We start from the raw sequence: 10447 nt of genomic DNA on the forward strand, positions 1-10447 counted from the left end.
TGTAAAACTCTGGTTCAGTTTTGGTCTGCTTCCGGCATTGATCTGGTTGATTTTCGGCAAACAGCACTTGGGCCAACCTTGGACCGTAATTCCATGCGGTATGTGGGCCAAAATCTCAGCCGAAATTTAGCCAGATCCGGCCCAAAGCCAATTTGCTATCTGGGTAGTTGGCGGACCCCAAAAGCACTTGGTGGACCTGCCCGTAGTGCACTGGCACCCCCAGAGGTGTCCACACAGGGCCTATGGTAATTTATGGTAATTTTGGCCACTTTATATGCGATTTTAGAAAACGTCCACGCCACCATTAGGTTAAGCAGCTCGTGTCGTCCATTTCGAGCACGCAGACTTCGGAGTGCCTAGGGTGACAATGGCAACTTAAATGAATGGGCAAATTCCCACGAACTACCTAGTTTCCCTTACTTCAGTTCACGACCTCACCATCTGTGTCGCCAATTCCCTTTGTCTCCAGAATGTGCGTACGCACGGCTCAAAGTTTGCTTAAAGGTGCGCACATTCTCCCGTCAAGTTTGTTTTTTTATAGATCACAACCTTTGCATGGGAACTGGCGTACGTACGTTTCCAGCCCCGTTTTGTGCGTACGCACGCTTTATAAATGAGACCCCTGGTCCTTATTTTAAATAGGTAATAAAAAATATCAATAATTATCGATATCGACTGATATGAAACACTTATATCGTGATACAGTTTTCAGCCATGTCACCCAGCCCTAGTTTACCATACTCAATACAGTGTAAGAAAAGATTTAAAAGAAAAGGAGCAAGTTCTTCTGAAAAGGTTTTATAGAATTAACCCTCTGGGGACCAAGGTGTTTTTGGAGCCCTTGAGATGTTCTGACATGCCTTGAAATTTGTGCTTTTTTCAGTTATTTATAAACATGTTAATGGCAAAGGTGTATATAGCACAAACAGGGCTACCAAAATATGCGGGCAACGTGTATGTAGATGTTTGTATTTTTAAGAGAATAATGTTTATGCGTGGTTATTGGAAAAAATAAAAATGAAAGTGGCTGAATTAAGACCACAAAACACATATTAAATATGTGTCCACAAGACTTTTGTCTAATTGATGTTGTACCTTTGAGTACTGGCTTCAAAATTATGTGAAAATAGTCTTGCTTTATCGTTCACAAAAAAAAATACATTGATTTAAATGGTGTAAAACAGGTTTTGCTTGGAAAGCCAATATGCGAGGGGGGCGTGAAGGAGTAGTTTACACCTGGGTTGTCCCACCCACTCTGCATAATGACTCTGCATAATTAGCCATTCATTCAGGTGTGACACTGACTGAGCCACAATGCAAGGACAATGCCTATATAGAAGAATACTTATATTGACCATTTAAGATTTCGCTTACATCTATCTTGTAAATATGTTTAGCTATTTTATTAAAAATGTTACAATTACAACAATAATTACAATTTCAACAATATTTCAAGTGTACTCTTTCTTTGTAAAAAAAAAAAAAAAGAAAGAAAAAAAAGATTATAGGCCTACATTTTATCATATGTATTCATTAGTTTGAATATAGCCAACATTGGAACATCTAACATCTTAGTCTATGACTTTATTTTTGACAAAAATAGTGTGACTAACGCCTGACTAACGTTGTTTTATTGAAATATCAGGGCATATAAATGTTAATTTACGTTGCTTATACAAATACATTTTATTTCAACATATTCCAGTCGATTTTTACTCATCTCAGTAGGCTATGGCAAAGCAGTTTATTCTTTCACACACAGACACGCGATTCATATTTAGGCTAAACACTCTTTACAAATATGTACCCTTCATTCATCTCACAGAAACGCGAGTCATATTATAGAAATGCGATTCATCTTTTTGCGGTTTACAGGCCTACACTAACGTTATAACGTTATTCCACACTTGAGAAAAGAAAACAGCCTACCTCACTCCTCAGCGCGATCTGCTGCTCATATCAGGAGATATTTCGCCTCATCAGCACTGTGGAAACATTTCTCCATAAAGGCTATAATGTCTCACTCGCGACCATGCTCGCGACGCGCTTTGTTTACAGCTGATGTGGGGGCGTTTCACAGACTGAAATGGTTCTCAGAATTTGCATTTGAATAGCGCGCGCTCTCCGGGGAGTGGTCAAATTACTGTGAATCATCTCGTAATGAGGTCGACTGGAGTCGCTCTCTTTGTATACAGATTACAGAAACTAAGAATATTTGTTTTTTATATAAATGACTTCAATTAAAAGCTGCGATCTCAAGCTTTATGCCCGTGGGTCTGTTTGCCTGTTTGACTGAATTTTCGCGGAGTTATAGATCATTTTCGAACGCGTTTCAAACGGGAGTTTACTGACAGAGAGAAGGCAGAAATCTTATTTTTTCTTTATTTGTCAAAAAGCAAAACACTTTATTTTTATTGTGAGTATACAGAAAAAAAATAGAAACTGAACAGGATCGATTGATGTATTACACGAAAATGAAAGATCAAAATTAACAGAGCATTTAGTGTTTATTTTCATTGCTAAAAAAAAAAAACGAGCAAAACGCGCGGGCGCGTTTTTGGTCCCCAGAGGGTTAAACCATCTACACCAGGGGATTTATTAAACTTGAGCTCTGTAATAGCTCGAAAGACTTCCTTTATTAATATAGAACTATCACAATATTCCTTATTGGTTATTAGTTAGACTAAATATAAAAACAGAGGAATCATTTCCATTAAAGCCTGATTTGTAAAGAGTGCTAAAAAAGGTTGAACAGTAATCTGCAATCTCCTTTGAATCATGTGTTATGGTACCAATGATATTCAAATGCAAAATTCTATTTGTTTTATCATGGAATTTTTCTAATTGAAAGAATTATGCTGAATTCTGTTCACCCTTTTCACATCTCTGTCTAGATCTAATGCCCTCCTTTTATAAATATCCTCTAATTGGCTTTGAAGTGTGACTAACTCAAGATGTTCATTACCTGAAATTAGGAGGAGATTTATGAGTAAAAGGCGTAATTTTACAAATTATCGTCTCCTCTTCAAGTCTTTTAGCTTTAGATAATAAACTTCAAAATTTTCTAAGAAATTTACAAGTTATTACAATTACAATTACTAATCTGAGCTATATTTCAATATTGTGCAATCAAACTGCGAATGGACATCTTTATTGAGCTTCCAATAAGAGTTATGGTAGTTGGAGGCAAGAGAGGAATGTAAAGAAATGTTGATGGACACTGCCTTATGATCTGTTAATGGCGTGGGAATATTAACAGAAATATCTTTTTTATATAAACTGCACGGAGTTAACCAGTAATCAATACGAGACATAACGGTACATTATTATTCCATGTGAAAGAACTAATACCAGGGAACTTCTCTCTCCAAATGTCTATTACTCCAGATTTCTGCATAAAGGCCTTCAGTGTGGAGTTATGAGAGTTCACACTGCGAGGTGGTCACTGGTCAAGGGAGTTGTCCAAAGTGATATTAAAATCTCCTCCTATTAGAATAAGTGAATTTGGGAATTTAGATAAACTGTGTAATACGACTCTCTAAATTTTTTATTAAAGCATATTTTTTTGTTTTAGAATTGTACCCATAAAAAAATTATAATAATTATAGTCACTAGATCTAGTTTAATAACCAAAATAATGAAATGACCAAGGGGATTCCTTTAGATAATGTGTGTTTTAAAATGGCCATAAAACACATGCATGCTCAGACACATGAGCAAACCAAACATCATCACCCCATTGAGCTTTACAGTAATTTACATCTTTGGGAGTGGAATGAACTTCTTGAAAGAAACAAAAGTCAGATTTCTGCTGTTTAGCAAATAAAAACAAAGCTTTACGTTTAGCATTAAACCTTAAACCCCTGACATTAACGTTTAAGTGAACGTTCTACGCAATCCAACGTGGCGGCGCTCTTAACAGATGTTTGTTGTTCATTAGGCTATAATTCCTCAAAATAAGTAAAAAAAAAAAATTCTCTCTCTCTCTCTCTCTCTCTCTCTCTCTCTCTCTCTCTCTCTGTCTATGTTTTCGGTGCTGATGCAGTGACGCGTTCATGTAAACGGCACCTAAAAGCTGTCACAAAGAACCAGCAAAAGTAATGATTATGAATTTGTAAAATATTACAATGAGACATTTTAATTGTTTATTAAAAAACAAGTGTTTTCTGTAAAGATGAAGTTGACAATACTGACTCGCGATCTTCGCAGTAGTGATCGCGCAGGAGAGAAATGCACTTTTCATACGGATTACGTAGTTTTATTTTGTTTTGAATGGTTCTGTTTAAAAGATTTCTGTAGATAATAGATATATTTCTATATATTTTTTTTTTTTTGTGTGTGAGGCGAGTAGGCTACCTTATACGCTGAGTTTCGGTTCATGGATGATAGCTTAATCTCCAGTTCAGGCGCTGGTGCCTCTGTCGTGATTATGTCTGTTATATTTACTTTTTATTTATTAAATCCAGGAAATTGGATAATGAAACACTGATTAAAATTAAGATACAATTAATACAAAACGAAATTCGCTTTAAAGAAAGGCTTTGTGCTTTCTGTTTGAGGTCTCTGTGAAAGTTTTAAAGCAGTCTTTTAGTGCCGCTTTCATAACGGTCGCGTCCGTAATGGAGAACGGTCACGTAACATTATTTTTTCCTCATAAATGCGAACACGAAAAATAAAAGACTTTTAAAAAAAGACAACCATCCAAAACTTTATAACACTCCAGCAAAGTACCTCTTTTTGGTCAACATCCTCCTTTTGGTAGACGAAATAGTCCAAAATAGCTGATTTTGACTTCATTTTTTTTTTTTTTTGCGGGGGATCCTCTTCGTCGCCCATTTTTAGCTATAGGATTGCCAGTGAATGTTGACTGTCACGGTGAGCGCGGTGAGCTGCGGCACAGCGAACCAATCACTGTGCAGGCACGCGGAACGTGTATGTCACCCCAGCAAAAAGCCATACAACATACTCGTGTTTACTGTGTGCTACCCTGGTGCAACCGTTCTCTTAATAGGCTACACTATGGGTGCTACTACCCTTCACATCGTTCAGCCCTACTAAGAACCACTTTACTGTCATTAGGGCCGAACGAACGTTTGACTGATGCTAAAGCCATCAAGAGGGCAGTCTTCAGCGAGAGGGACTGGAGGTCAGCTGACTCGAGCGGCTCAAAGGGTGGGCCCTGAAGTGCCCTAAGGACTGTGGAGAGGTCCCAAGACGGGACCGAGCATGGGCGTGGAGGGTTCAGCCTTCTAGCCCCCCTGATGAACATTTCATGCCTCATTCATTAACGACTAAGTTTGTGTTTCCCGATCGATTGGCCAGCTACAGGGGCATGATGTGCTGCTTTAGCCACCACATAAACTTTGAGCATGGAGGGGACACACTCACTGTCCAGCATCTCCTACGGGTACACAAGAACTGACAAGGTATCGCATTCAGTGGAAACTAGCTTGAGAAAATGGACCATTTCTGGGATTAAAGGCGCCTTTTGGAAGGGACCCTTGCCTCTGAGAGTGTTCTCATGACTTCCTGGGGACGGCCTGATGGCTCCCGTCGAGGGGCCAAACATGCAGGTCCCACAACTCCAGCTGGGGGTGCCAGATTGTCCCTCCTGGCTGGGAGAGAAGGTCTCTCCTCAGCTGTATGGGCCATGGGGCTGATCACAGTAGCTGGACTAATTCTGGGAACCAGGGCTGGTTCTGCCAGAGTGGTGCCACTGGAAGAACAGCACATAAATATTCCAGTATCTGACTGATGACCAGCGGAAGCAGGGCTACATTAGGGAAGGCATAAAGGCCACTTCAGAGCTATATTGCTTTGACCGCTTGGGGGTGGAGCTTCCATTCGAGCGTGGGGAGACGGGGGAGTCCACCATGTGACAACATGTCTGCTCCCTCGAGCACACACATTCGAGCACACACATTCGAGCACACACATTCAGTGAGTAGTGAACACACACACACACACACACACACACACACAAATATTACATTAATGTGATATTTCTCTCTGCCAATTTACTCAGCTTTATATGGCATTTACTGTGCTGTGAAAAAGTATTTGCCCCATCCTGATTTCTTCTGTTTTTGTGTCTCATACTAATTTAAATCATTTTTTAATTTACATCTTAAAACAAAATACAACATAAAACAAAGAAAAACTGAGTAAACAAAGAATACAGTTTTCAACACCTTTCACCCATGTGAAAAACTAATCACCCCCTTTGGCAGCAATAACTGCAGCCGGACGCTTGTGATAACTGGAGATCAGTCTTTCACAGCGCTGTGGTGGATTTCTCTTTGCAGAACTGCTTTAGTTCAGCCTCATTGGAGGGTTTTCAAGCATGAACTGCCTGTTTAAGGTCCTGCCACATTAGGTTCAAGTCAGGACTTTGACGAGGCCACTCAAATACTTTAACTGTGCTTTCCCGAGCCGTTCAGAGGTGGATTTACTCCTGTGCTTTGACTCATTTTCTTTCTGCTTGAGCTTCAACTTACAGACTGAAGATCTGAGATTCTCTGTTAGGATTTTCTGAAAAGCAGAAAAATGCAAAAGCCTACTCTGCTCTGACTGGCCAGATGGCTCAGTCTGTTGTGATTGGTCTACTCTGCTCTGATTGCCCAGACGGCCCAGTCTGTTTTGATTGGTCTACTCTGCTCTGATTGGCCAGACAGCCCAGTCTGTTTTGATTGGTCTACTCTGCTCTGATTGGTCAGATGGCCTAGTCTGTTTTGATTGGTCTACTCTGCTCTGATTGGCCAGATGACCCAGTCTGTTGTGATTGGTCTACTCTGCTCTGATTGGTCAGATGACCCAGTCTGTTTTGATTGGTCTACTCTGATCTGATTGGTCAGATGACCCAGTCTGTTTTGATTGGTCTACTCTGCTCTGATTGGTCAGATGACCCAGTCTGTTTTGATTGGTCTACTCTGCTCTGATTGGCCAGATGGCACAGTCTGTTTTGATTGGTCTACTCTGCTCTGATTGGTCAGATGGCCTAGTCTGTTTTGATTGGTCTACTCTGCTCTGATTGGCCAGATGACCCAGTCTGTTGTGATTGGTCTACTCTGGTCTGATTGGTCAGATGGCCCAGTCTGTTTTGATTGGTCTACTCTGCTCTGATTGGTCAGATGGCCTAGTCTGTTTTGATTGGTCTACTCTGCTCTGATTGGCCAGATGACCCAGTCTGTTGTGATTGGTCTACTCTGCTCTGATTGGTCAGATGGCCCAGTCTGTTTTGATTGGTCTACTCTGCTCTGATTGGCCAGATGACCCAGTCTGTTGTGATTGGTCTACTCTGCTCTGATTGGTCAGATGGCCCAGTCTGTTTTGATTGGTCTACTCTGCTCTGATTGGCCAGATGACCCAGTCTGTTGTGATTGGTCTACTCTGCTCTGATTGATCAGATGGCCCAGTCTGTTTTGATTGGTCTACTCTGCTCTGATTGGTCAGATGGCCCAGTCTGTTGTGATTGGTCTACTCTGCTCTGATTGGCCAGATGGCACAGTCTGTTTTGATTGGTCTACTCTGCTCTGATTGGCCAGATGGCACAGTCTGTTGTGATTGGTCTGATTATACCAAATACAACGCGTATTGGAAGCTAAACGCCCATTACCATAACTGAACATCAACTCTTCCAAAAGCTCAGCGATTGTATACACTGTAAAGACAGTAACGATGACGTTGATTTTACCATATCAGTCCGAGTGCAAGTCCAATGATGAAATGAAATATTCTTATTGTCCCTGATAGGGAAATTTGTAATGGACTCCATAGCTGTTACGGCTGAGATCAGGCACACGACAAGGAAATACAATTGGAGACTTTAATTAAAAAAATATATAAATAGAAAACATCACCACAATTCAACTTAAAGTAAAAGATACAAGACAAGGAACAGGGAGAAACAGAGGGCTTAAATACACAGAGAACGGATCAGGGAAACAAGACACAGCTGGGGCAAATGAACTAAATGACAGTAACAATAGAAACTAACAGGATAACACACCTGAAACGAGGAACCTAATTAATTTGCAACTATGGAGACAAACAGGTAGGGACGAGAGAGGAACTGATAAACATACTAGAAGTATAACAGGAAAACATATCAAAGAACAAACATAACCCTGACAATAGCCAGCATTTCGCCAATTAGAGCAGAGTAGACTGAACAGTCTGATTGATACCGGTACAAAATAGTTTTTGAACTTGTTCCGTTTATAACGGAGAGTTCTGTACCTTCTTCCAGACAGTAGGAGTTCATAAGAGCGGTAGAGTACATGAGATGGGTCGCTTAAAATCATTTTTGCCTCATTTAATGTGCATTGCTCATACAGAGTCTGAATATATGGCGTTATATTTGTGCCTCAATCCTGAGCGAGTAATTGTAAGTTTTGAGTACAGAGAACTATATTTTGCAAGCACATTACATTATATTTTGACCAGAAATTAACAATCGCAAAAAAAAAAAAACGTTTGAGCAAAGAAAAAACTATTCCGTGCTCAATACATGTATTTGCTATTATCCATATTAACGTGCAATAATAACCCCTCTCACGCAGTTTACTCAGGTGCTCTCTCACAAACTTATTCTCTGCGCTCCTGTCAAGTCCCTCTCTCTCTCTCTCAACCTCTTAATTCTGTGCGCGCTCAACTCTTGACACACGCTCGCTCAACTTGCAACAGCGTTACAAGTGTGCCACAAAATCAACCAATCGGAAAATTAAAGGTCAATTTTGATTGGCTGTTGGTCTCCAATCACCACGCAGCACAAAGAAGACAAAAAAGCCGGGATTTTATGGATAGATGTCTAACGTTACTCTAGCCACCATCAAACATGACAGAGTCAAATGGTGAAAACGGCAACAATATGCCACAACGTCAGGTGAGTTAGTAATTTCTAGTTTTATGATGTTACCGTTTTCTATGCCTTTGATGAAACCCTGCTATTATCCGACCGTTTCGTAAAAAAAGAAGTTTGCTAGCTAGCTGAAGCTTATAACTTAAGCTAATAACCTACCGGCTAGCGTTAATGACATCAAGCATTGCTAACTCTTGTAGAATATTACTTGTAACTTATTTAATGTAATTTTAATGATTTAGGGTAATGGTACAGTTGAGTCAGCAGCCAGAAATTTGGTGTCTGTGCTGCTAAACAGTATGGCCACAAACTGCCCAACACGGCCGTCAGCGACAGAGCTCCCTGTCCCTAGAAATGTACCTGTAACAGTGCAGCAAGAAATGACAAGGTTCGTTATTCACCTACAGTACTGTAGATATGCTTATATTCAATTTTCAAATCATGACGATTTTTTTTTAAGTCTTGTTAAATGCAATTTGGTAAGGTCCAGTTGCTTAATTACTTGGATGTCTTCTGTATATTCAAAATAGGCATTATGATTCACCTTGAGACATGACCTTGGATTTCTAGAAAAATATGCTATTTAGAATATTAGCTTGATTGTTATATTTACTGTATATATAATAAACTAATATAAAGCTATATTTTAATCCACAGATCTTTTCCAGGATATTTCAAATCAAACTTCAGTCGTGGTAAAAAGAGGTGTTTGACTGCGACCAAGCAACTTGTAAAGACAAGCAAAACAACTGCTCTCAATTTTTATCTTCTTCCCAAAAATACATCCCACACACCGTTGCCAACCGAGGAGCTTGAACTCCTCCAGGCGGGTATGGGAAGACAAACAGTGTCTCTTCCAGAAGATGGTGACCACACAGAGGTACATATCCCAGTCCAGCTTTTTGACTTGAATGAAAGATAGTTATTGTAAAATATACTTAAGTCTTGTCACTGTCAAGGACTTTTCTGTGGGTATCTTTATTTTAATTTTACTTTCTCATTAACCAAGATTTCAAAGCACCTGGCTAACACATTTACAAAAATGGAGGATCTTTGTGGGGAATGGCTCTTGCATAAGGCAACTGGTCTGTAAGTCTATGATTGTTTTGTTGAATTGTCATATTTACTGTTAATCAAATGCCAATCTTCTATTTATTTTTGGTGCATGTAAACCCTTATGGTGTATTAATTACTTGCTGCAAGCATTAGAGATGACAGATGGACAAAATGTATTTTTTTTTCTTTAACAAAACAAATAATTTTAAGTAATTTTTCTCTCTCTCTCTCTCTCTAAATAAAGGTGGCAGTGGTCGACGAAAGCTGACTGTCATTCCACCAGAAGCAGAGGGGTATTCGAGCTGCGTCAGCGGGGGGGCAAAGCCACTTTTTACATCGTACCACTCCAGGAGACTTTAGACACCTCTCCTCTGCCTCCTGACTCGGAGCATTTTTCAAAAATGCCAAAGACAGCATGTTACCAGTGTAATGAGACGTTGCCTTTGCATATGCTTCAGTACACATTAAGACATGCAAGGGAAAACTCACCTCCGATGAGTCTGGTGAGGAGGTGAGAGCAAGTTTGTTTGT

The sequence above is a fragment of the Abramis brama genome, assembly GCF_963993115.1.
Source record: "Abramis brama genome assembly, chromosome: 21".
NCBI lineage: Eukaryota > Metazoa > Chordata > Actinopteri > Cypriniformes > Leuciscidae > Abramis > Abramis brama.